The following is a 25,982-nucleotide window of genomic DNA, read 5'->3' on the forward strand; positions in this document are numbered from 1 at the left end:
AGCGGACGTGCGCAGTGAGCGGGCTTAAGGCAAGCCCGTCTGCACCCGTCCGCGCCTGGATCGCGCCCAGTGCTGGAACCTCTGGTCTAATGCCCTCCCAAACCGTTAGTTACTCCGCAAGAGAGTTACACTCTTTTAACATGATGGAGGAGAGCTGCTGTTTGGTAGGTCCTGGGGATGGCACCGCTAGTTGTGTATGCGGATTCTCACCTTCGCAAGCACAAGGGATCACTGCTTTGTAATCTCCCCGAAACTTCCAGAGCTATAACTCTAACAAATCTTATAAGAGATCTATGCTCTATGGTGGCCTCATCAATGCTAGATCATTGGCAAAGCACAAATATGAAGTAGCATACACAATAGAAAATGTGGGTTTGGACATCCTATTTATAACAGAAACCTGGGCAGATGGCTGCCTCAGATCCTGATTTTATTACCGCTACTCCTGCGGGATATCGAGCAATTAGAGTAGACAGACCACTAAAAAGAGGCGGTGGAGTGGCTATTATTTTTAGAGAACACTCTTGAGTCACCTATTATCCTGTTTCCACTCCTTCCTATGAGGCCCTCCACTTCACATTTTGAACTTAATTCTAAGTTGACCTTCAGAGGCATTTTATTGTATCGACCACCAGGCACTAGAAATGTTTTTTTAACAAACCTTGATACCCTCCTCGAACCCACTCTTTTAAATAAGGACTTTACTATCCTTGGAGATTTTAATTTCTATCTGGAGGATAAAGATAATAGAGAGACGGCGGTGATTTCAGACACCCTAGGAGCCGTAGGGTTAACCCAACTAGTACAATTCCCCACCCATGAGGCCGGTCATACGCTGGATGGTGTTTTTACCTCAGCTCACAGGCTTACAGTGAAAGAAATCCTTCCACTGACATTGTCTGACCATTCACTTATTAAGTTTAGTCTTCCATGCACTATTGCTGGACAGGCTAGCATCACTAATCCGCCTGCCTCTTCCTGTAAAGCATGGATTAAAGTGGATAAATTAATCCTTCGCACCCATCTGGAAGTTTCACCACCTCAACTTCAGGGCCACGTGGACTCAGCGGTCACCAAATACACCAATTGGGTTTCTGATGCAGTTAATGCCTCGGTACCCACAAAAATATTGTCCGGAAATAGGATTTCCCCTTCTGCCCCCTGATTTTCTGAAACACTTCGGAAAGAAAAGCAAAACTGTCGCCGAATGGAACATCGTTGGTGAACAAACTATCACGAGTCAGAAAAGCAAGTGTATAGGATGGCCTTAATGAATTACAAAAATGTACTTTTATTGGAAAAAAAGATCTACTTCACTCAACACATTGAGACAGCTAATAACTCCCCAAAGGAATTATTTTCGGTAATAAATAAACTTACCTTACCCAATAAGACAGGAAAAAGGGCAACCAAAAGTTTTGCAATGATATTGCTGCAACATTCAAATCTAAAGTTCTGGACATTTTTAAAGCTTTTAAGGATAGAACAGGGCCCTGCCTTTCGGCCCAAACGAACAGTCCAGACCTTGATAAAAGCACCCTGCTTAAATTCTCCCCTGTCTCTTCGGAAGTAGTAGAAAAGTACATAAATGAAGCCAGGTCAAGATCTCCTTTGGGCCCATGCCCACCAGTACTTCTTAAAGAAATAGTAGATCTGGTGAGTCTTGGGCTTGCTGACATTTTCAACTTGATGTTTAACTCTGGTATCTTTCCCGTTAGCTGGAAAGAAATGTCCATTCTCCCCTTATTTAAAAAAACCCACCTCAGATGCCACCAACCCTAATAACTATCGACCTATAGCCAGACTACCAACACCAGCTAAAATAGTAGATAAAATCATGAATATTCAATTATCACAATTCATCAGTGAGAACAACTTGCTGTATCACTCCCAGTTCGGATTTCGCAAGGAACATAGCACGGAAATGGCGCTTATCAAGGCTACCGAAGAGATCAGAGCGGCGATGGATGGAGGAGGCACAGCCGCTCTTGTGCTCCTCGATCTATCCGCCGTTTTTGACACGGTTGATCACGTTCTTTTGCGGCAGCGGTTGGAGAAGTTGGGAGTAGGTGAAACGGCCTTGGCGCTGCTGTCCTCCCTCCTAAAGGATCGGAGATCAACGGTGTCACTTGACGGATTTGACTCTGCTCCTTACATTCTGCCGTGTGGAGTCCCACAGGGCAGTTCATTAAGCCCTTCTTTGTTCAACATCTACGTTTCCGAACTGGCCCCACTGATCCGGGAATTTGGGTTTAGTCTGACGTCATACGCTGACGACACCCAGATTGTGGTAGCTGCATATAAACATCAAACCTCTCCTTCCAGCAGTTTCAAAATTGTATTGGTACAATTAACATATGGATGAGTGCACATTGCCTCAAACTTAATTCCAAAAAAACTGAAGTTCTGATTTTTGGTAACATGCAGCCAACCTGGGGCAATCTGTGGTGGCCGGCAGAGATGGGCATACCTCCCAAACCAACAGCCAAAGTCAAGAACTTAGGTGTATGGATTGACAATAAATTAACACTCTTTCAACAGACCAATACTATTGTCTCTGCTTCATATTTTCTTATTAAAAAATATAAGGAAGATACTTCCATACATCCCGGCGGATACTCGAAAAACGTTAGTTACATCTCTTGTCCAGTCCAAATTAGACCACTGTAATGGGCTATATCTGAATGTACAGAAGCAGTGCCTAAAGAAGCTTCAGATGGTCCAAAACTCTGTGGCACGTTTACTGTTCAATATCCCCAGGCACAAAGAGGTATCTAATGAAGTCGGCAATCTGCACTGGCTCCCTGTACCTCAGCGCATTAAATTCAAGGCATTGTGTCTCGCCTATAAGGCCTTGAATCACACAGGCCCCACTTTTCTCCAGAACCTTTTTGTATGGTACCAACCGACCAGACATCTACGATCGGCGGGGGCAAGACTACTTTTAGTGCCCAGAATTCGTACTGCACACTGGGGTGGCCGTAGCTTTCACTACGGCACCTCTAAACTTTGGAACTCTCTACGAATGGAACTTAGGAATGCCAGCTCCTTAACAGACTTTAGGAGAAAATTAAAGACCTGGCTGTTTCAGGACTAGGCGCTGAGCATGCTTACTGTTGTCGCTAGCGCCAAGAAACCTCCGGGTATTCGTGTGCTTTTACAAATTTCATTAACATTAACAACATTAAATGACAATGCTTTTTTATTTAAGTTTTAAAAACGAAAACAAAAATAAAAGGCATTGTTATTTGTAACGTGATTAGCTCAAACTCGCATAAATGCGAGACCTATTGCATTGCAAATGCTTGTTGATTGGCTGCTGTTTGTTAAGCATGGTAAAGACTAAGATTGGATTGGAGTCTCTGGTCCTGCCAAAAAATTAACCGACCACGGAAAGATTAAATATATGCTGACTCCGGTTTTCCGAGATTCGAGCTAACCGTGATAACGAGGTACTTGTAACTTCACCATCTGAAGCTGCCCGACAAGAAACAGTTTCGCTCACAAACGTTGAATGATACGAAATTGAATGATTCTGGAGTTAATCAGCTCAGCAGCATGGCGCCCAGCACTGATCCATTTCTTTGGGTAAGTCGGCGGTCCAGTACTGGATTCTAGTTCGAACGCAGTGCATTCTGGGCCGGCGTCGGGTCTTAGTGCGTGTATGGTTTGAAGGACTCGCGACGTTGGCGCTATACTGCACTTGTGGGCTGGCTCTAAACTCGAAGCGCATGTTGGGAGCAGAGAGGTGTGAGCACCGGATCCTCTGCGCATAGTGTGGGTGAGTGTTGGAGCTGGCAGGAGGGTCTACCGCTTCGGGCGGCTTAAAATATTACAGAGACACACAGGGCGCATTTCGGAGTTCCCAATACATTTGTACCGTCAGCATATTTTACGAATGAACATGTTATGTACGACACCTGCTCCTGTGGTAGGTGTCAGACATTGTAGCGTAGCACACTTTCTGTATGCTTACATTCGTTAAAGCTGCTTTGTTTCGTTTTTCCGTAATCGTGTCTGATCTCGATGTTTAAGGGCTCACGTGAGAGTCGAGGTGGGCGATCTGGCAATTTCAAAGAGGATCGAGCCAGAGTCAGGCCAGGATTCTGGCTTGGCCCAAAGAGCCAGATCACGAGTCGAACCAGCCAAAGAGTTAACATGTTACTCGGGAAACTATTGACATGAAGAGATATTATGAAGATTCTTTAAAATTAAGGCGAATTTTTTTTTTCAATAGCGTGGCAATTAATTACATACTTTTATAGCATTGCACTGAGTGACAGTAACAGTTTTGGAGGTAATATCACTATAGCCGTAGGACTCTAATCCAAACGTTTTTGGAGCCCTCACAAAGTTTCTCCGTGGGTACCTACGCTTCAAGGAAACACCTGCGAAGTGCATCAAAGCGTAGCCGTAGACGGATATGTTCAGCCACTGCTTTGATCTCTAGGTTGTGTAGAAACATTCCAAAATGAAAAGCACCGTTTTGAATATGACAGTGCTCGGCTGTCTTACGTTTAACGTTTTTTTTCTTATAAAGAGCCAGACGAGTATTGCTTGGGTTGAGCTCTATTTGAGTTTAACAGTAGTCCCTAAGAGACAACACATTTGGCTCTCCCCTACTTAGAGAAATTTGAAGGTTGTGAAACATTATTTACAATTGGAACAGTTAAATCGCGATACATATGTGTGACACATCGCACCTCATACTACCACCTAGGTAATACGGTGGTAGGCCCTGCAGAGTGAGATTCTTGGCAAATGGCGTTTCCATCAGTTGCTGTATAGCATTGTTTTGCTGATGACGGCTGATAGCCAGAAACCAGTCCTAGGATGCTTGATTCCGATCCAAGGAAGACATGGCTTGGCAGTTTGGGCTGGACTGTTCCCATGAGGCACAGGGTTAAGACTGATTTGCATATGGCCATGTCTGAACTGGGGTGGCGTGGTGAGCAAAATAACGATGGATTAAACCCAGATCTGTGACTGGGGGTGAATGTTTTGCCATTGGGCAACATTCCGTCCATCATCTTGTGTGTTTAGCATTGTTTTGCAGCCATAATTAAAAAGAATGCTTGGATTTATAGTTCCATAACTGTTCATTAAAATCAAACTACTAATTTCAGCGTGTTTAGTGCTGCTGGCCGAAAACTAGGACTGACCGAAAGTAATCATCATGATATAGGAGCTACTTGACAGATATCTATTTGTGAGACTCCTGCAAAATTTGAGACTGACCTCCACATGGGTCTCAAAGTGACACTAATCCAAGGTTTGAGATTCACGCCTAATGGGTGTGACTGTCCAATTTATGAAACTCTCAGACATTGAGTAAGACTGACCAATAACTGAGACTGAACGCAATGCTTTTTAAGTCCAATATTTTAAGAAAAAACTGTTATGTTTGGAAATGTTAGGCAATAATTAACCTTCGTGCCATGTGGAGTTTTTTTTATCAAAACAACAATTATCATTCTTTATTGCAATACTTAAATAAGTAGGACCAATAAATCCTGCAAAGAATGTTGCGCTCAAAGGAGAGATTCATACCCAGTAAGAGACTGTACAGCAACTGACAAGACAATAATTGGATTGTCTTGCCAGTTGCAGTGCAGAAAACATGTGAGATTAATTTTATGATTGAGCATGAACTTTAATTTGAGACTCACCAACCAGTAGTACAGCTCATATACCTTTATTCATGAGTCAGAGTTAAATAGTCTTTTGGAGCGATTTCTAGTGCACCCCCACCCCAAAAGAAAGACAACTGGATACTTTAACATTGTTCATGCCACATGTTTGTGTCAATACTGTTCACTTTGTTAGTGTAATATTTGTCTATATTTTTCCCATGGATAGTTGATAGCATTAGCCAGGAAGCTGTGATTTACATTTTTTTTATTTTTTAACTAGTTGAGTGACTCGTCACAGAACAGTGTCGTAGTCTGTTCAGCGAACTTGACTATGGGCCTGAATACAAGTTTGGTGGATGAGAGATTCTGTCACAAACGTGACGGATATCCCGTCCGCCGTATTACAAGATCCATAGGATATAATGGAATTGTAATATGGTGGACAGGATATCCGTCATGTATGTGACAGTGACTCTATCTGCAAAACTCGTTCGTAATCAGGGGCTATGTCTTTTTTGCTGACGGCTTTAATGTGGCATCAATGCTTTTGAATACAGAGGATTAAGCCTCATTACTCCCTATCCCAGGCTAGTAAGCTCGTGATCTACTAGTAGAGCTCTCTGGCTATCTTTAAGTAGCTCACCTGTGTGCAACCAAGCCTACTAATTTAGAAGCTTTTACTTGCTTGAATTAATGTATGCATGCCAAAATTGAAATGCATGCTCATGACATTTAAATGTGTGCGTTTTCAGTACTCCTAAACTGGTGTTTGGAGAAAAATGTTTCAATTTCCAAAATATATTTAAAGCTTATATTTCATTAATAAATCATGCAGTGTTTGGTAGACTTATTGCCACTATTATTACTCCAGTGCCAGGGACATTGCAACTATGGCTGTTATGTATTACTAATGTAGAGGAATTGCACATTGACAAGGCCTCTTTTATGTTACTGCTGACAACTGTGCCTGGTACATTGAGGTATTCAGTGCTGGTAACGTGGCCACTAATGTAATCTAGTATGATGTGGTCACTATTGCAACAATAATCTGGCCTCGACCAATCTACTTGCCCACTCGCTTTGGCAAGTCAGATGTTATTAGTGTGAGCTATATTTAGGGCCTACTCGTCCTTTCTGACGTGCTGACAAACAGGTGTTCAGTTCACTCACATAGTGAAGGAGCTTTAAAGATGCTTTTAAATCTTGTTTTTATCTTATCACATTTATTCTGTGTTCAGAGACAGAGGTCAAAAGTCAGTTTACGTTTACATCTACTTTTCTTTCTCTGACTGCAAAGTTCGAGTATTTTGTAAACTGAACTGTCAGGTATACGAGCTTTACAAATAGTGTGAAATTAAAGGCCGTATAGATTGTCATGTTTATTTTAACACACATTTAAATAGCTAAAGAGTGAACTGTACAAACATTTCAAAATACATTTCAGTGGTTCTGAAAACCCTTGTTTTGTAAATCTTTGTGATACATTTTTTTGGTCAAGCCTAGTGCAGCGCATGCGCTGCACTAGGAAAACAACCTCTTGGAATCGCTCTGGACTTTTCACATGCTCGTGCGTTTGAAAAGGCCTACGGCATGCAGTTACGCGCAGTGTGCCAGCTGTTTCTTCGTGTGCAGAGGCGGTCACAAGCGCGCGCATGCGCACCACTCCCGGGCTTGTTTCAGTTTTGTGGGGGAAGTGTCACCAGAGCCCTTGGTTGTGAAGTCTGCCTGCTACAGAGGTAACATTTAACCTGCTAGTGATGCTGGACTGTCTGCTGTGATACTGGACTTAGGCGTCTTTCATCATGCTGGTAAAGGTTTTGGCGCTCTCCACGCATTGCTATTGCATGCCATGAAGAGGTAGTGTTAGAACCGCCCCTCACAGCGCTCGCAGATGTCTGTGCTTAATCCCCAAGTATGTAAAAGGATGCCTTTATGTCTAATGAAACAAGTGAAAGAAAGATGAGATAAGGACTTTCCTCCCACTATGGCCTCGGATATGTTAAACATGTTGCATGGACCCACTTATTCACAGCGATAGTTTTTGCATTTTTCAAGCTTTCGTGTAAGCCATGGCTGATTTTCTTAATATTTGGTGATGAGACATTAGCAAATGTGATCGGCGTGGAAAGTCAATCTGTGCTTAGTTCGTTAAAGTCTGTTCAGAGCTGAGCTCTTGGCAAAATTAATAATATCGACGGGGGCGGAGGGCTACAGGCTGGGTCAGAGCTCGGATTGCCATTAATTTAGTGACAGAAAAGTAATAATATATGTGCCTTTAACAAGTTGGTGTTTGTGGACCACAGGCCATTTTTGCACAAGTGTGCACCTGAAGATGTCTAACGCATCAGTAAAGAGCTTTTTAGAACGGTTCACGGATGCTATGATTTTCTGACACTAAACTGTGTTATTTTAGTTGAAAATGAAACGTATGTTTATCATATATTTGCTAAAGTCCTGCTATACAATCACAGGCAGACGATCGTCCCAAATAGAAGGTTCACAACTCGTGTGTAATGCACTTTGGAAAACATACAAATTATGAGACCCTAGCTGTGGCCGTGGTGGAAAGTGTGTTACACTTATCACACCAGATATTGTATGTGACAGCACCAAAATCCTCAGTAAATACGAACTCAAACCACAAGTCTCATTATTTACCAGAGGTTTTCCGGCAGCACAATATGATGGTACTGACACGCTAAACTTTAGCTGTGAAAATGCAGGGGGTGCAGTGCCTGTCACACACTCCCATCTCCGGCTGTTTGTTGTCTTGATGTCATTTTGGGAGTATGATATGTCCCCACGGCAGGCTTTAGCAGCCCCCACGTGTGCCTCATCCTAGCTGATGCAGTTTCACAAACACGCCCCCTCCTCCTACCGTTTCACTACTGTGGGCTCCGTGACCATTTACATCCCATAGGAAACGGTTAATAAGGCTTTCCAGTACATTTGGTAAATACCTACACCAGTGGTTTATGTTTTGCAGTGGCCAAAACCATTTAAAATTATGCTTCGTTGAAGAGACATGTTCATGTTATTTTACTTTTAGCATGTCTCTGCAATCCCTAATTTACCCCTGCCGTTGTTGCTCTGGTGTTTGTTGGTTTCCCCTGGCCTCATCCCAGCTGTTTCCGATTGCTTTCCCAGCCCACCCCGTCCACCTTTAATTCCCACCAACATTCCTTCCCCCTCCCTCGTGTTGCTTGTTACAGCTGGTGCAGTAGTAATCACGGTAACGCCACCAAAACTAGAAAGTGCATTTTTAGCCAGTCTTTAAATAAAATATGTGCAAACGCACCAACCTGTTAATTGTTTCTACCTTTTAATTAAAGCACATTTTTCACATGAAAGCATCAGCAGAACATAATACAATGCATCTTTTTGTAAGAAAACGAGGCCAGGTGAATAAAATCTCTCAAAAAAAACTTCTTCCTCCAGCACAGGCGACCATTTTATGTTCTGCTTAAAGGCATTTCTTCTTGCTATTTCTGCAGAGCACCCAGGATAATGTGCAGCATGAATAACCACTTATACGGTCTTAAAAGCGAGACCTATTGGCTATGCCAATGCTTGTTTTAATAGGATAAAAAAATCAGAACATTTTACTTGATAAATGTTTTTTGTAACCCTATTTCCAAAGATTGTTTATACTTTACATAGTTTTATAAGTAAAACTGTGTGTTACTGGTAACGTTTTGGACACTTTTGGAAAATCTGTCTGTAAATGACAGTGCACTGCCACCTCATAATTTAGAAATATATTTACTAAAAGTGAGTTTCTAAACCCAAACAGGGAAATATTTCTGAACTGCCCTGATGGCAATACTAATAGTAAACTAAGAGGCAAGTCAGGGGTCATTTCTACTCTGTATGTGGGCTGGATTCTCATTATGCATGGAGCAAACATTTAGTCTATTAAACCAACCTAAATAGGTTTTTTGTACAGCAGACTTGCATCTTGCAAGGTGCTCTCTTATGTGATATTGAAGAAAAAGGTGGCTCTGCCTAGGATGACATAATGAGACTAGTTAATGGATAAGGTACATTAGTTAGGTCGAGTAGATTGTTCAAGTTACAAGACCTACAGGTCTAGTAACCTTTTAATGATTTTTTTCAAGGCCTCATAATATTGGTAGGTAAATAATAATACAGCGTGGAGAGAACATCATCCATATACAGAGTAATTAGGCCATTCACAGCACCACAAATGGATTATCCAGTATAAAATTTAGCAATAAATAAACATGCTCATCAATTCAAAACTTTTTTGTGTTCATTGAACCTGATGATTCCCGTATTGCAAAGGTAAGGCTTCACAATCCGCAGTCCATGATGCTTCCAGTGCTTGAGCTTGTTTTCACAAACTACAACTTCCTTCTCAAAACAAATCTGTTGTACACACTTCTTAGTCTTAGAGTGAAACAGCCAACTTATGATTTGCTGTTCTTGCCATTTCTACAGTATAATTCAGTCTAACAGTCTGTTACAAAATCAATACTGTGTAAGACTCGATTCCCAATTTCTAGTGAGGGATACGATGGGATGTAAGTTGTCATTTTATTATTATTTGTGTATTTTATAAAGCACACAGCTGCCCCAACGGGGCGTCCCGGCGCTAGAAAACTCAGAAACCGGAGAGCAAAGGAAGATAGCAGGCCTGATTTAAGGGGAAAAGAGATGAGTTTTCAGGTGTTTACGGAATACAGATTCAGTATGGCAGGTGCGAAGCGGAAGCTTGTTCCAACACTGAGTGGCACAGACCTCAAAGGTTTTCCCACCTGCTCGAGTACGTTTGAATCGTGGGGTGTCCAGGAAGAATAAAGAGTTGGAGCGTAAAGTCCTGGAGTTGACGTAAGGTCGCAAGGTGTTTTTCAGAATGCAGAAACCTATCTACCCCATAAGAGGTAAATGGATGTAAGATGCATGAATTCTATTGTTCACTTTCTCTTCAGATACTGCTAAATAGTCTTAAGCAGCAGGTACAATTAAACAGAAATGTAACTAGAGTGAAACAAAAGCGGAGAGACTTCCTTTACCCAATATTGAGATATAGCCACATGTGTGTGTTGGAACTGGCACTTTCTGGTTGGCTGAGGCAGTACCCCAGCCAGGTAGAACCTACCTCTCCCGTCATGGGCGGGTGATTACATGCCCTGTATAACCTGTGGTCAGACTTATCACAGAGGCAATGTGTAAAGCATTGGATCAGCACTCGCTCACAATAAATCCCGTAAGATTCACATAAGCGACTTCACACGTGATGTATGTATATAACGTTTGTATTCAACACATAGTCAATACAACATGAACATCCTGTATTTCTGGGTATAAATCACATTCGGAATTATTACTAGCAGTACTAATCCCAACCGTTTTCAAATGATATCAGCAATACGCACACTTGGAAAAAGATCCCATTCTTACCCCCCAAGCACCCTTATTCGGTGCAACATGTTATCCACTCCAGGCCAACCCTAGCAATTCTTACAATCCAATACTGCACGAGGCCTGACCCCTCCTCACACGGTGGCATTAATTTGTAAGTTAGCAGCTATGGATTCAGTGTCATGAATCCTGTGCAGTTCCCCACTGTCACATACACACTCTCAGGCAAGTCCTTATGAAGCGCATGCACACAAATGCACTAAGCACCCTAATGCGGTGCAGCTGATACCCAGCTGGTCAAATGGTAACACACAGCAGATCCCACGCCTCCCTCTGCCCTACAACTTATCTTGACTATTTTTCACCCGAGTATTGAATACACTCTGTCCTCCCCGCAGGCACTAGGCCTCACGCGGCTGAAGTCATTCTTTGCCAAAGTCCCAAGGAAGAAGGTGGGGTAGCCAGCAAGGTCAATTAAGAGGCAGTTGGCAAAAGGGGTTTGACAGCCTCTCGAGGAGTTCACACACAGGATGCAGAGCAGAGACAGGCCGAGGGCAATAATAGACAGTCACACCAAAGGGGTCCCCAAGGACCTTCGGCACTAGCCCAGTTCTGCGAAGCACAAAGGGGTCATGCAGTCACTTGACCCTCTTCCGCTCATTCTCGGAAGCGCTCCTCCATCCCAGTCAGTCACTTTCATCGCCCAGGCCCGAACTAGGCAATACTACTGGGCAGCACAGTGTCATTGGGGAAGGCCGGATGAGGAGAGGAGAGGGCAGTTGGTCCGCTGCGCTGAGGGCCAAGTAAGTGAACATTCGGTAAGTGGATAATGAAGCGGGTGGGAGGATCTCAGATGGAGGAGGCACCCTGTCAAGTAAGCGTTGATCAGAGTCGCACCCAGGCAATCCAGGCAGGGTGTGCGATGATTCAAGTTGCACCAGACCGTTTCGGTCACGCACAACAAAGAGTTGCAGATTTTGTACCTCCCTTGAAATGAGGCACAGCGTCCAGTGCGTGTTGATTTTGTCCTTACTAGGCAGCTCCAGTCACACACACTATGAAGAGTTGCAAATTCGGTGCCTCCCAGGAAATAAGGCGCACGTCTGGTAGACGTCAATATTGGTCGGACCAGGCAGCTCCGGTCACACACATAGACGCAAGTTCAGCAATGTCTCATGAGGTAGAATGGGGCACTACTATGGTTACGCCCCACTTCCAAGTGATTTTCTGCTCAAAACCTGGTTATAAACCTAACCACATTGTCTTTAGTGTATTTTCTCTTCTACTTCCTTCCATCCAATAGTAATGTTAACGGTTTGTTATCTGAACCTTAGAAACCACCATATTTAGAGTTGTTTGAGGGTACCCACATTTCAAAAATCCAGAGACCGTCTCCAGCTCCTGTACGTGATATTTATCTGACTCGCTACGTTCTGTTTGTGTCTTAATAATTCACCATATGGGATATTTATTTGTTTTTTGTTAATATGGATGTCCAGGTGCAAAGTGTAGGGTACTGTCACTGGATGTTGGTATTCTGTATGATCTACTATGTAGCACCTGATTTTTCACATGTAATTCCAAATCTTATAATGTCAGTCTACATCAATCATATTCAAAATATAATTCGACATTTAAAGTTTTACAATTAAAAAAAAACAAGCATGATAATCTTGCAACTCCGCTTCAGTGCTATTCCATATTAAAAAGATTTCCGCAATATATCTATACCATGTTACTACATGGTTTTAGCCCAAAAACTGGCCCTCGTAGCCGTCCCCCCCCTTACCTGATGATATAGTACTCCCTGATAGAGAAAATAGTTATCTGTAATACAGTTTGTCATTTCCAACAACATTTGTACATATTTTAAAAGACTTGCTGTTTTTGATGAAAACAAATCTTAAAGCAGTAATAACACCCTCATGCTTGATCACAGTATACAAACGTTTGACATCCTTAGAGGCCAAGTAGTAAGAGTCCTTTCATGGCAACTCCAACAATCTGCTTAGTATATCTTTCATATCTTTTGATATAAGATGCTAAATCACTGATCATGGTTGCTAAAAATAAGTTTGTGTATTCTGACATTCTTTCTTTACTCTCCTCAAATTGAGCTCCGCATGCTGTTCTGCTTAATTAATGACTTGACAATTATTTACATTTGAGTTGCTTCACATTGTGACAGGCCAGGTTGATGGCCAAAAGAGTTTGCAGAAGTGTTAGCAAGGTTTCTGCTGATTGAGTTTTCTTTCTGATGCAGTTCATTGTAGAGTTTGTATTGAGATCTGAGAACCTTTGTCCAACATCTGAACACCTATGCATGTGTGTAGTCTGTCATTCCCATTTAAATACGTAAAATGTGTTGCTATTTTATCTTGTTTTGACTTTTTTCAAAGCTGACTGTGGTTGATACTCGTTGTCAAAAAAAGGGGGGAATTAGAGGTTAGGTTCACCCTCCAGCAGTACATATATCATAAACAACCTGAATGATCAGGTAAAAAAAAACTAACCTAAGGGTGTCAGAAATCAATTGGATTCCGAAGGCCACCCGACAATGAAGAAAGGGGCAAGACTTTTCCTTTCTTGAGTCCCCTCACTCACCAGGGTTTCCCCACGGTGACATGCTTCATCATTGGGGTCCTCTCAGTCCTCTACGGGCTGAGGTGTGCTGCAACTTGCGGATTACGTAGGAGCACTCAAAAGGTACAGATTATGTGTAGTGCAAGTGTAGTGGAATGGAATGGGATAAAGTGAATTAAAATAATCAACTAGTGGGCCAAATACATTTTATTCTTGCTCCTAGCTAATTGGTTAAAAAAGGGGTAATATGCTAAAGGCCCTAACTATAATGGATAGGTGTACCTAGCATATGGTCAACTAGTTTCGAGCTTCCCCCAGCTCTTCTTCAGGACTCCACCGGGTCCAGCCCAGTGTGAAAAAAACCACTCCTAGTCGACCTAATTAAGGTGCAAAAGTGAGACGCTGCAACTAATAGGCATGCGTTATAATTAATACATACGTAAGTATACGTCAGGCAATATCTGTAGGGTACAAGAACACTTATATTAAAAGAACAAAAGGTCATTAGCAATGTTATCGAATCAATAGTGATCACACTATACACCAGTGTTGGTACACTCTTTTCTCTAAGTAGGTCAAATCTGGTTTTTCTTGACCTCAACATAACAGCGCACGAAGGTCATCTGATCACCACCACACATTTCAAGCCCACGGCAAGAAACTGCCTCTTAGTGTATGACAGTTTCCATCCCAGAAGTTTGAAAGACAATCTTCCTTTCGGACAATTTTTGCGCCTGAGACGCAATTGTACCACACGACATGATTATAACATCCAAGCAAAGGATCTATCACAGAAACTTATGCGACGACAATAGGAGCAAGAATAAAATGTATTTGGCCCACTAGTTGATTATTTTAATTCACTTTATCCCACTCCATTCCACTACACTCGCACTTGCACTACACATAATCTGTACCTTTTGAGTGCTCCTACGTAATCCGCAAGTTGCAGCCCGTAGAGGACTGAGAGGACCCCAATGATGAAGCATGTCACCGTGGGGAAACCCTGGTGAGTGAGGGGACTCAAGAAAGGAAAAGTCTTGCCCCTTTCTTCATTGTCGGGTGGCCTTCGGAATCCAATTGATTTCTGACACCCTTAGGTTAGGTTCTTTTTACCTGATCATTCAGGTTGTTTACGATATATGTGGTTGATACTCCACACTATGAAGTTGTTGTCAGCGTAGGTTCGATAATTGGTGTAAAGCTTACAGGTACTTGGGGCTGACTTTTTTGCTCACGCCACCTGGGATAAAGATGCACTTTTGGGCAGTTGTTACACCAACTGGTGACTATTTAATTGTATAATGATTAGATCGACACATGTAGTCCTCTTTTAGGTGTTCTGAATTGAAAGACTGGCTCATGTGGGTTTTTTGCTACCTATGAATAGTGTTGACGCATGCTCACCGTTCTATGTAACTTTCCTCGGGCCTGATTTTAACTCTACAACAAAGAGAAAACAATGTTGTTAAAAATATCTCAGTCGATGACTATGTGATGAGGGTGAACTGTTATTGTTTTGTAGTTCTGAAGAGAAGTCTTGGGGTATTCCCTATAAGACGAAACGCGTGTTGGCTACAGAAACAAGACAAGAGACGAAGGGAATAAAGAAAAGAAAGAATCAGTGTGTGCTAGAGATAGGTGTGGTCATTACCCGATTAGTTTAATCGGCTTTGGGGGAGTAGGGTGAATTACTTCCTCCTCTTTGAGCACTGCTTGTAAAGACCGGTGACAAAGAAACCAGGTAAATACTTCTAGTGGACTTGTCCCTGAGCGCCATTGCCTGATAAATCACCCATTCCTATCTTGTTTAAGAAGCATCATGACTAGCACCTTTCCAGATCTTGGAAGCACTGATGCATCGTGACTGCTTTGAAGATCTCAGGAAAGCATTCTGTCATTATGAGTGGGGCAGGGTATCTTGATTGCCAGGTTGGTTACTTCATCAATTCGTGTTGCCTTTTGATTTTGCAAAGTACTTGAGCTCTTATGCAGTTCTTAATATTTGATGCTTCAATTTCAGTAGAGTACTCCAAAAGGTGGTTAGTAACTACATGCTCTATTTCTGCTGCCTTGGTTCATCATGAAGAATTCTGAGAGGATAATGATCTTGAACGTATTCATAATGTCTGTTGCTTTTTTCAGTGTGATTCCAGACTTATTGGCATGTATACGTAAAACTAAACGTTGATGAGTTATAATAAATTGTCATTGTGAAAGAGTTTCATATTTAATTTTTGTGGTTGTTTTTGCCCTCCCCCCTTGCTTCAACCTTTGGCAACAATCAGACAATAAATAGTTTAACTTAATAACTTTGCATAGTATTTGGGAAACTAACTGATTCTAAATCGCTCTTTCCAGAAGCATAACACCTAACACTGATACGGTCCAACCTCCTTTGTTTCACCCTTTGGTAATTGTGCTCAGCCTGTTCAGAGAGGCCAATATTTAAGGGCTCATTTGAGTGAGAATTTAAGGTTTTGTTCTACAACTAAACATTCTAAAAGTTAAATTGTGTTGATGAGTTTGCCTTTGTTTGTGAAGCAAACATGAGGTTATGTTAAGTATATTTGTAGAGCGCATGATGACCCAGGAGGGTTTCCTGGTGCTGATGCAGTATTAGTGTGAGCCGACCCTAGGCCTGGCCTAGTTGAGAAGCCAGGTCTTAAGCTTTTTGCGAGGTTCAAGCACATAGGATTCAACTCTGATGGCGAGGCACAGGTTGTTCCATGCCTTAGGAGCAAGTAAGGAGAAGTCACAACTGCAGGTACTGGTTCCATTTATGTGGGGATGTGTGTGAGTAAGAGCCTGGCTGAGTGGAGGTGTCTGGTAGATTTGTGCAAGTTGGTGCTGTGCTGTTGAGTTATGCGGGTCCTATGTTGTGTAAGGCTTTGAAAGTATGCTTGAGGAAAGCTCGTTTCTGGATGAGGAGTCAGTGGAGTTCTTTTGAGGTGCGAGGTGATGTGTTTGCAGTTGTGATGAGTGGGATCTTTAGTGTTTGGAAGAATAAGATGGAGACAGCATTTACGTAGATGGTCATGGTGAGCTGGTTGTCTATCTATCCTAAGGTTATTGGCGTGGGTTATAGGGAAACAGGGTGGGGTGGGTCTGAGTTCTGCAGGCTACCAGATCGAGTTCCACTGCGAGGTGTGTCTGCCGATGATCACAACTTTCGCCTTGTCAGTGTTTAGTTTGAGGCAGTTGGTTTTCATTTATCCGGCGACTTCCGTCATGCAGGCGGAGAAGTTGGGTCAGGGGTTCTGTGTTTTATTAGGAAGGGAGAGTATGAGCTTGGGTGTCATTGATTCCGTGGGCATAGATGTTGCTGGTCCGAGGGATCGTGTCATTTTTGGTCTGGGTAGGGCTGAGTGATTAGCTTTTAGGGATTCCGCAGATGAGGTTGAGGGTGTCTGAGCCAAAAAGCGGCATGCTGACTAAATGGTTGTGGCCTGTCAGATCATGCTTCGCGCAGGGTTTTCAGATTCCTTAATTTTATCAGTGACCGCATCTTCCTGTTCAGGGAGCAACTTTTGTGAGCACGTTTTACTTCTTCAGGATGTCAATTGTGGGATGCCTCTCCCATTGCTGAATAAATGTGTTTTTATCAGCGGTTTGTAATTTGATGCCTTTTTATATGTCTAGATGGAAGAACGGTATACCAGTTCAACACGAGCAAACGTATGAGGGCACGAAGTATGTTAGTGGTATGTTTTGAGCGCAATACTGCCTCCTTGGTTTCATTTTTTTTGCTCTTTCTCCATTTGCTTAAGCGCAACAGCTAATTCGTTTTGCCCACTTATAATTTTTGAGGGCTATAAAATTAAATCTTTGTTTTCTATAACAAAAACAGAGCAAAGATGTGCGTGTTTTTCTACATATTTGTGAAAAACTCAACTGTCTCTGACCATTGTGAATAGACATAATGTTGGTCACCCCCCATAGATTATTATACTCTACATGGAGGATGATTTGCTTAACTTTCACATTAATTTGTATAATCTGAATACAGATTGATTCACCTTCTTGTGTGGCTACAGAACTACTGACCAAGCTTGTGCTGGTTCGAATGCCTTCTTGTTACTTAATGAACCTTCATTTTTGTCCAGCACTGAACACCGATACGGTCTACATCCATCACTTCTAAATACCTCCTTATGTATGATTCAAACAGGAACTGAAATCTCAGGAAAAGATTACTTTATCTTGGATTGAGTACCTCAGATAGAATTCTCCAGACAGATGTCTGTACTGAAACACCCACCCATAGATGTAATGAAAGCATGCAGGTGACACAAATCTGGGTAGATGAACAGCATGGCAGTGGGTTTCCTACTCACTGTCAAGACCACATCCTTCTCAGACCCTTCGCTATCCTACACCGCTACACTCCCCCCCCCCCCCCCCCCCCCTCGCTGTTATTTGTTATACAGGCATAAAAAGTGCATCCATCTTCCATGGTTCCTACATTCTGGCTGCCATGCATAGCTCTTTCATATCCACAACAGTAATAGATGCATTACCCTTGTTTCTCTCACCTCACCCGTCACCAAGATGACACTTTATTTTTCCAACATGCAGCATATTCACACCAAGAATTTCTAGGGAACTGCTGCTTGAGGTTTTGGAGTGTGTAGAGGCAACCTCACTGTAAGACCCACTGCACTCACAAACACCAATAATGTCCAATGCTAACTGAATACCAAGCCCAGTCAGAGAATGATGGGAACGAAATTGATAAGTCTGAATAATCAATCATGGGTTTGTTGAGCATGACGACTCACCCGTGAGGGACTCATGGCGCTGGGGAGGTGAGGTGCAGGTTCCAGTCCATCAAGGAGGAGGTCTGTCGAAGAGCCATGTTTTGAGGTTTTTCATGAAGATGGGGAGTGATGTCTGTCTGAGGTGGAGCGGTAGGGTGTTCCAGGCTCTGGCCGCGAGGAAGGAGAAGGAGCGGCCTCCCGATCTGGACTTCCTGGTGCGGGGGACCACAGCGTAGGAGAGCTTGGCTGATCGTCGGTCATTTGGTGTGCGTGGAATTTGAGTCGGCTGTTCAGGTATGCAGGTCCGGTATAGAGGGCATTATGTGCGTGGGTGAGAATCTTGAAGGTGATTCTAGCCTCGATGGGGAGCCAATGGAGTGTGCGCAAGTGCTGGGAGATGTGGCAGTGTCTTGGCAGGTTGAGGACCAGTCTTGCGGCGGCGTTCTGGATGTTTTGTAGCTTGCGTGTGAGCTTTTTGTTTATTCCAGCATAGAGTGCATTGCCGTAGTCAAGTCTGCCGGTGACAAGTGCGTGACGGACGGTCTTTCTGTGCTCGGGGGAGGGGTGAGGAGGGATCCATTTGAAAGTCATGCGTAGGAGGCAGAGGGTGTGGAAGCAGGTGGATGTGATGGTTTTTGATCTGGCGGTCCATTTTGAGTTCGGAGTCCAGGATGATTCCGATGCTGCGTGCGTGGTCTGTGGGCGTGGGTGGGTTTCCAAGGTCGGGGGGGGGCACTAGATGTTGTTTCAGGCATTGGGGTGTGGGCCCCGAATAGCACATCTTTCCCTCACAGGTGCATATAACAGATCCTTGATTATTTATGGTGAATCTGGGACGTCATTGAATCATACCACAGGTATTAGAGACCTGCAAGTTTTGTTTCTTTTCTGCATGCTGATCAAGAGTTATTGCCTTCCAGTTTTATTCATACGTTCTAATATGTGTGCAGGGCCACAGGTTCCCGAGCTAATATAGTGCAATGATTCAACTTTCAAATGATTTGTCAAAGCTTTCCAAATCACTGTGAACTTATCATAGTTATAGAGTAGTAACAACACCTTCATCCAATAAAAGGTAATATCTTGCTTTGGTGCAAACTGCTTGTTAAGAATAAGTGACCAGTGGTGGTTTCTAGGGGAAAATGGTGACTGGCTTAATAGGCCTGTTGCTCGGGCTTTGGATTGCTTGTGGCACCTGCTATTTTGGATCACATTTAATGGATCAGACACAGATTAAAAAAGGTCAATGGCAGAGTATCACGATTATTCCATGACTTATTTACGTTTCTGATTCAGTTTTCATAGGTCCCTGCTTCCTTTGACTCTGAGTTAGAGGATCTACATTGCCAAGAGAAGGATTGTCTGCTTTTTATCTGGACTTTTTTTTTATCATCCCTGGTCTGGAGAAACTCGAGAGAGCACTCCATTCCACCAGGCTGTGGCTTGACTGCAGTAAGGAAGGAAGCCATTAGACAAACTCTGTTTAAGGCTTTGCTAGGACTGAAGGACATATTGGCACTTTAGAAATGAGAAAATATCTGACTAAACGGCAGAAAAGCCTCTATTTAGAGGCTCATTCTCTACCTGAAACCGGTGCTGGGAGCGCATTTATTTCTCCTGCTCCATGACACAACAGTAAAGTTGGCAAGATAATGTCGAAGGGCTACTGGAATATTGTTAGTGGAATGGAAGGCTGACTACTCAAAACCAATACTGAGGAAGAGGAAACAGCCCAATCCCTCTACAGTCTTGATACCAGCAACCAAGGAAACCTATCTGGTCCTGCGCAATTTATTTTTCTTTCCAAGTAGGCCGAACTTACTTGGTGCTTCAGACATATCAAATGACAGACCTTAATTGGAAGCAGCAGCTATTGCTCAAAATGACTTAATCTTTGGTAATAATGCCAGTATGAGATCTCCAGATAAATCCAGACTTCTCGTTGTGATCCATTCTACAGAGACACCCTCCCTTGGAGAGATCAGAATCACCATTTTCAGCTTAATGTATTTACTTTCACTGTTGAAGTTTCTTCAGGTGGGAAACCGGGGACAAGCTCCACCCCAGTAACAATTAGAATACTAGCAACAATACTTGCCACAGTTCCAGTTGTAGAACCATTATTATTAACTGTTACAGATCTATGCAGATGTACAAGGTCAAGAACTAGGTGGACAATCTAAAATTCCAGTGCTGAACTGTTAAACTCCTAAGCATATGTCCCGCAATAGACCAAACTAACCCACCTCTTTACTTACCCTCCTTGCATACAGTATGGACTTGATGTAGTTTTCAACAACAATGATTGTTAAACTCCGTATGGATCAAAATTAGTTTAACTGTGTGGTAGACAACTGTAAATGTGCAACTAACCTGTATTATTTTGAAAGGGAAAATCGTTCAATGTATTTGAATAAAAAACTATCCCAGCCATTGCTGAAAAATAATAAAACACATGCCAATCTATGCATGCCAATTTCCGTGCTACTTGCCTTATAAATACTGGCAGCACAACATCAACATCAACATCTTCAGTGATATAAATGGAGGTGCAGCTTGTATAATGCCTATAAGAACTCTGGGGTTGTAATATGTCCGATTATGATAACTACTTCTAATCAAAGATTGAATTCATAAGTCACAGATGCTAGACGTTTCTTGCGTATAGACAAAACCTAACATTCAAGTTTCCAAGGACAAGAAGCTCCAGCATCTGCAATCCAAATCTTAGTGGAAAACATTATTTCCCATGAAACCGATTTGAAGTTCACTGACTACACTATCTCTCATCCCATTTCTTTCAACTATGCAGTATAAGAGTGAACGTTTGAAAGTTAGTTTGGAACAACAGGAGAAACAGTATCAGAATTATTGGGGTTCCTGAGAGCCGCACATAAATTCCACATTGAAACCATTTATTGTGCCACTTACAAAAGGACTTCGATTCAATTGATCCTGGTAAAGAGATTCAACGCATTCTTAGAGAACATTTCTTTGAAGGGTATAGGATTAATCGCCACAAACTTGTCAAATGTTTATCAACATGCTTCCTCTTTGGTGGAGGTAATATTGCAAAGCTGTGAGAAATCCAGTACCTGTAAGAGCTACACAATATTCCTCCACCCAGATATCTCGTAGTGGACTGATCTAAGGCAATGGAACTTTCACATTTCATCTGTAACTTTTTGGCTCTTTTGAAGTAGTGCCTTTTTACAGCACTCATCTATGCTTGCAGTCACGGTCTACAGAGCCTTACAATTCATATTTTCTGGTTTGGAAGCTGAGAAGCGCCTGCCATCTAAATGAAAAAATAAGTGATTCATTAAATATTTTGTATTTCCATATGTTTTATTATATTTATTTTATATGAGTAGACATTCCTTTTTTGACCCTACTCTGATGTTTATGACTACAGTCCTTCTGGGCAAATTGGAGTGAAAGGGGGGGGGGGGGGGGGGCGTATTTGTATTTTTACCTTTGTTTGTGAAGGGGGGCTGTTTACTCCCTTTTCACTTGGGTAAATATGCTTGGGAGGAGGGGAGTCTAATAATTGGTGTAGCACTATTCAAATATATCGTTTGATGACGATGAGTAGATATTGAAAGGCAATAATGAAAAAGATTTGAGAATTTTTGGCATGCACTGTTGTATTTTTTACTTCGGGCCTGATTTAGATTTTGATGGACGGGTTTCTCCGTCGCAACGTTGACGGATATCCCATCTGCCAAAATCAAAATCCCATAGGCAATAATGGCATTTAGATGTCAGCGGATGGGATAGCTGACACCATTGTGACGGAGTAACTTGTCCACCAAAATCTAAATTGGGTCTTTTGTCTCGTTGGAGTACCTCTGCATATTTATGAGGCACTATGGCATTCTGAAACTTTATCTTAGGAGTTCAAAGTCCTTTTCAAGACCCCAAAGCTTCAATCATACTTAATGGCCTTCGAAGCCTCACGTCCAGTATCGCAAAGGATACCTGTTAGTGCTTTTCACCATTCTTATTGAAATGTTACCACCCTCCTGAAAAAATTGCCTTTAAGGCTATTTTGGCTGAATAAAAAGTGGCCAATAAGGAGGAAAAGTCTCTTTACTACAGTAATGAGCTTGCCTCAACCAAATCCTCCAGAGATCTTTTTAAGTTGATCAACCTATTATCTGCCCCCTTAGTACCTTCCAATATAGAGAGCTCTCTGGACATTTGTGACCGAATGGCCAAATTATTCTACTCTAAAGTTGTTGATCTATTTAAAGATCTTGAACATCGTAACTGAGTCTTCTATTCCTTTTAATTGGATTCTTGGGCTGAGTTAGGGCTGCTAAAACTATGTCCACTAAAGACCGCCCTACTGCCCGTCTATAGTGTTTTACTCTCTTGACACAAAAACAGCTGGAACATTATCTCCTCCGTGTCAAATCAGGCTCCATACTTGAACCTTGCTCACCCAATGTTTTGCAATTAGAAGCTAAGACTATAGTTCCCCATCTCACTGAAACTTTGAACAAAGACATTACATCTGGGTGTTTCTTCGATCTTGGAAAAGGGTGGTGGTCAAACCTCTGCTTAAAAAGTCTAATTTGGACCCTGCAGAACTAAAAAAAACGATCGGCCAACTCCTTGTTACCTGTACCCACCAAAATCCTTGAGAAACATCTCAATGTCCTGGTGATGAACTATCTAGAACTATTTCAACTTCTGGATGTGCTCAGTTTGGGTTCAGGAGCAACACTAGGACTGAGACTGCGCTAGTATCTGCATCCGTTCCATGCTGGATGCTGGGGAGGCTGCATCACTGGCACTTTTGGACATTACTACAGCCTCCAATACCATCTCCCCCATCTGGCTTGTTGCGTGGCTCCAGGAACTGGCGGTTACAGACTTAGCACTCAAACTTACGAGATCTCTTCTGAATGACAGGTCACAGATGGTTATGATGGATCAGTGCTGCTTGAGTCCATAACGTTGCCTTGTGGGGTACCTCAGGCTTCCTCCCTGAGCCCTTCATTATTCAACTTGTATGTTTCCCTGCTGGCGAAACTCATTGGATCATTTGGACTCCAAGCTCTGTTCTATACTGATGACACCCAAATCCTCATGTCCATCTCTAGGAACATGAAGGCGACTGCCACCAACTTAAAAAACTGTATACAGGCTGTGGCCACATGGATGAAAAAAAACTACATAAGACTCAATTGGAACAAGATGGAGGTCTTGATCTTTGGTAGTCAAACATCCGTGTGATCTAATCTGTGGTGGCTAGATAGGCTGGGGGCCTTACCTACTCCAACGGACTTTTCTAAGAATTTCAGAGTACTGGTCGATAAAACGGTTTTGACCTGTTTTTGGATTATTAACTCCTTTAGGAAAGTGTTTCCTTTCATCCCTTTTCCAGTATGTAAACAAGTGGCTCTGGCACTTATTAAATATCCAGGTAAAGAGCATTACAGTAATCCAACCTGGCTATAATAAGACTGTACTTGTCAAATTGCAGCTGGTTCAGAATACTGTTGCCGCATTGATTCTTGATGTTCCCAAATTTCAGTCAGTTTCTGAGGGGATTCTGAAACTTCACTGGCTACATGTATTATCTTTAAGGCTTTTTGCATCGTTCACAAGGACCTGCATAACACTGGCCCTGGAGAATATGGGAACTTGTTCAAAGGACACACTCTCACCTAGACCCATTCGATCCTCTGACAGAAACCTCCTAACTGTTTTAAGTATCGATAATCGAGATTGGGAGGTAAAGCCTTCTTGGTGGTTGCATCCAAGCTGTGGAACTCGCTCCTTCACTCAGTTCCCAGTCTCCAATCTAGCGTTACATTCCACTAGGCCCTGAAAACGTGGCTTTTTACTCTTTAACGGGCAGGCAGGGAGATAATCTTGTTGCTCCTTCTTCTCCCCTCCCAAGAGTAACTGCTACTAGCGCCTTGACGCCTTCGGGCAACTGCTGTGCGCAACAAGTCTTTTTCATTCATTCAACTGCTGGCAGCAACACTTTGGATGAAGTCGTCAATAAAAGGTGTTCGGACAGTTACTGCTATCCAAAAATGTAAGTTGAATTTGGATCACTTTTTTCTGGCTTACAGCCCTTCTGCTGTTCTACGAATAATGGGGCTTTTGCCTCTACCTCTAGGTATCAATTTGATGCAATGAAGACTAAAATTATAACCATGCAAGTGCCAGGCGGGGATTACTTGTGCACCTTTAACCTGGTTGAAAGTAAAAATATTTGGGGGTGGCTGTTAATAAAGATAGCAGAGACCTTTTTCATTACAATTACAACAGTAATGGGGCTGAGATCAAAGATTTGCTTCATCAAAATCAAAACCTTTCTATTTCTTTAGTTGGTTGGTTAAATGACTAATTTAGTGCAACTTTGTTTTTGTTTTTAAAGCTCCCTACGTGCATCCTAAATAATTTATTGGAATTAAGCCTTCCCTACTTCATCAGGAACAATACATTTCCATACTGGAGGCAGCCACCCTTTCACACCTCACTTTAAAAAGTATTGGGCTATAAGAATTCATGTCATCCAGGCTTTGCTTGCTTCTAATCACTGCCCCATTATATAATTTCAGTGATTTAGACTTCTTGAATCACCCAATTCCCCCATTACTGTTTGGACTAAAATGATCAAACCTCCTGGTTGCTGAAAAGGCATTAAACGCGGTTCACTGGCCAATTCTGGACCAGACGTTGCAGAAATTCGGTTTTGGACATCAATTCTGTAAATGGGTGGTGGAGCTAAACTGCATTCCCGTCGCAGCTGTCATGGTAAATGGGCAGATGTCTGCCCAATTCCCGATCGAAGGGGTACCAGATAGGTATGTGCCTGCTTCTGTTTGCCCTCACATTGGAATCTCTAGCTCATGTGGTGAAGCAACACTCCGGAATATCGAAAGCAGATGAATAAGAGACAAAACTATCACTTTACGCTGACAACGTGATCCTCTATATAACAGACTCCTCTATATAACAAACCCTGCAAACACTGTGCCGGTGCGCTTTCAAATTCTACATATGGACGCAGTTCATTCAGGGTATAGAACGCCACATACATAGGGCTCACATATTTGGTGATCTTCGTAATGGCGCAGAAGGATCTCTGCTCCAGTGGCAATGTTGGCAGAGTACTGTCTAACTTCCAGACTGACGTCGGGAACCGGAGGGGGCTTTCCCTTTCCTTGATGGGACGGGCAGCCCTTTTCAAAATGGTTACTCTTCCCCCCCCAAAACTGCTATATGTGCTTCAGAATACATATTACCTGGTCTCCCAGACAATGTTCACTAAAATTAATGGGGAGTTGAGGACCCTCTTATGGGACGGCAGATACCTTAGAGTGTAGCTCAGACCACTGCAGCGTAATCCTTGCAACAGAGGGCCCACACTCCCGGATATTGAAGGTTACTTCTGGGCAGCACACTTGATCAACAACAATGATTGAATTTTTGTCCCACACGATCACAAAACGTTTCGTCTCGAGCGTGCGATGCTGTGGCGATGTTCCCAACCACAGTGTGTGCGGCAGGAAGTGTTCCCGAAGACTGCCGCCTGCAACACAGGTAGCTCTGACAGCCTGAGATAGGGCCGCCAGGAGGCTTCAGTGGGAACACA

General features: G+C 42.7%; 1 protein-coding gene across 2 annotated transcripts in view; it reads left to right on the plus strand.

Moving 5' to 3' along the window:
* Positions 1-3,645: 3,645 nt before the first annotated feature.
* Positions 3,646-25,982, plus strand: part of LOC146809784 (uncharacterized protein ZSWIM9-like) — a 323,831-nt gene continuing 301,494 nt past the window's right edge. The window contains exon 1 of one of the 2 annotated variants that reach the window (XM_085616631.1): positions 3,646-3,781. The gene's annotated coding sequence lies outside the window, so the exon portion shown is untranslated. Of the gene's footprint in view, positions 3,782-3,912; positions 3,932-25,982 lie in introns of those variants that run through there. The other variant, XM_085616632.1, reaches the window with a different exon arrangement.

The sequence above is a fragment of the Triturus cristatus genome, chromosome 7, assembly GCF_964204655.1.
Source record: "Triturus cristatus chromosome 7, aTriCri1.1, whole genome shotgun sequence".
In the NCBI taxonomy this organism is placed as follows: Eukaryota; Metazoa; Chordata; class Amphibia; order Caudata; family Salamandridae; genus Triturus; species Triturus cristatus.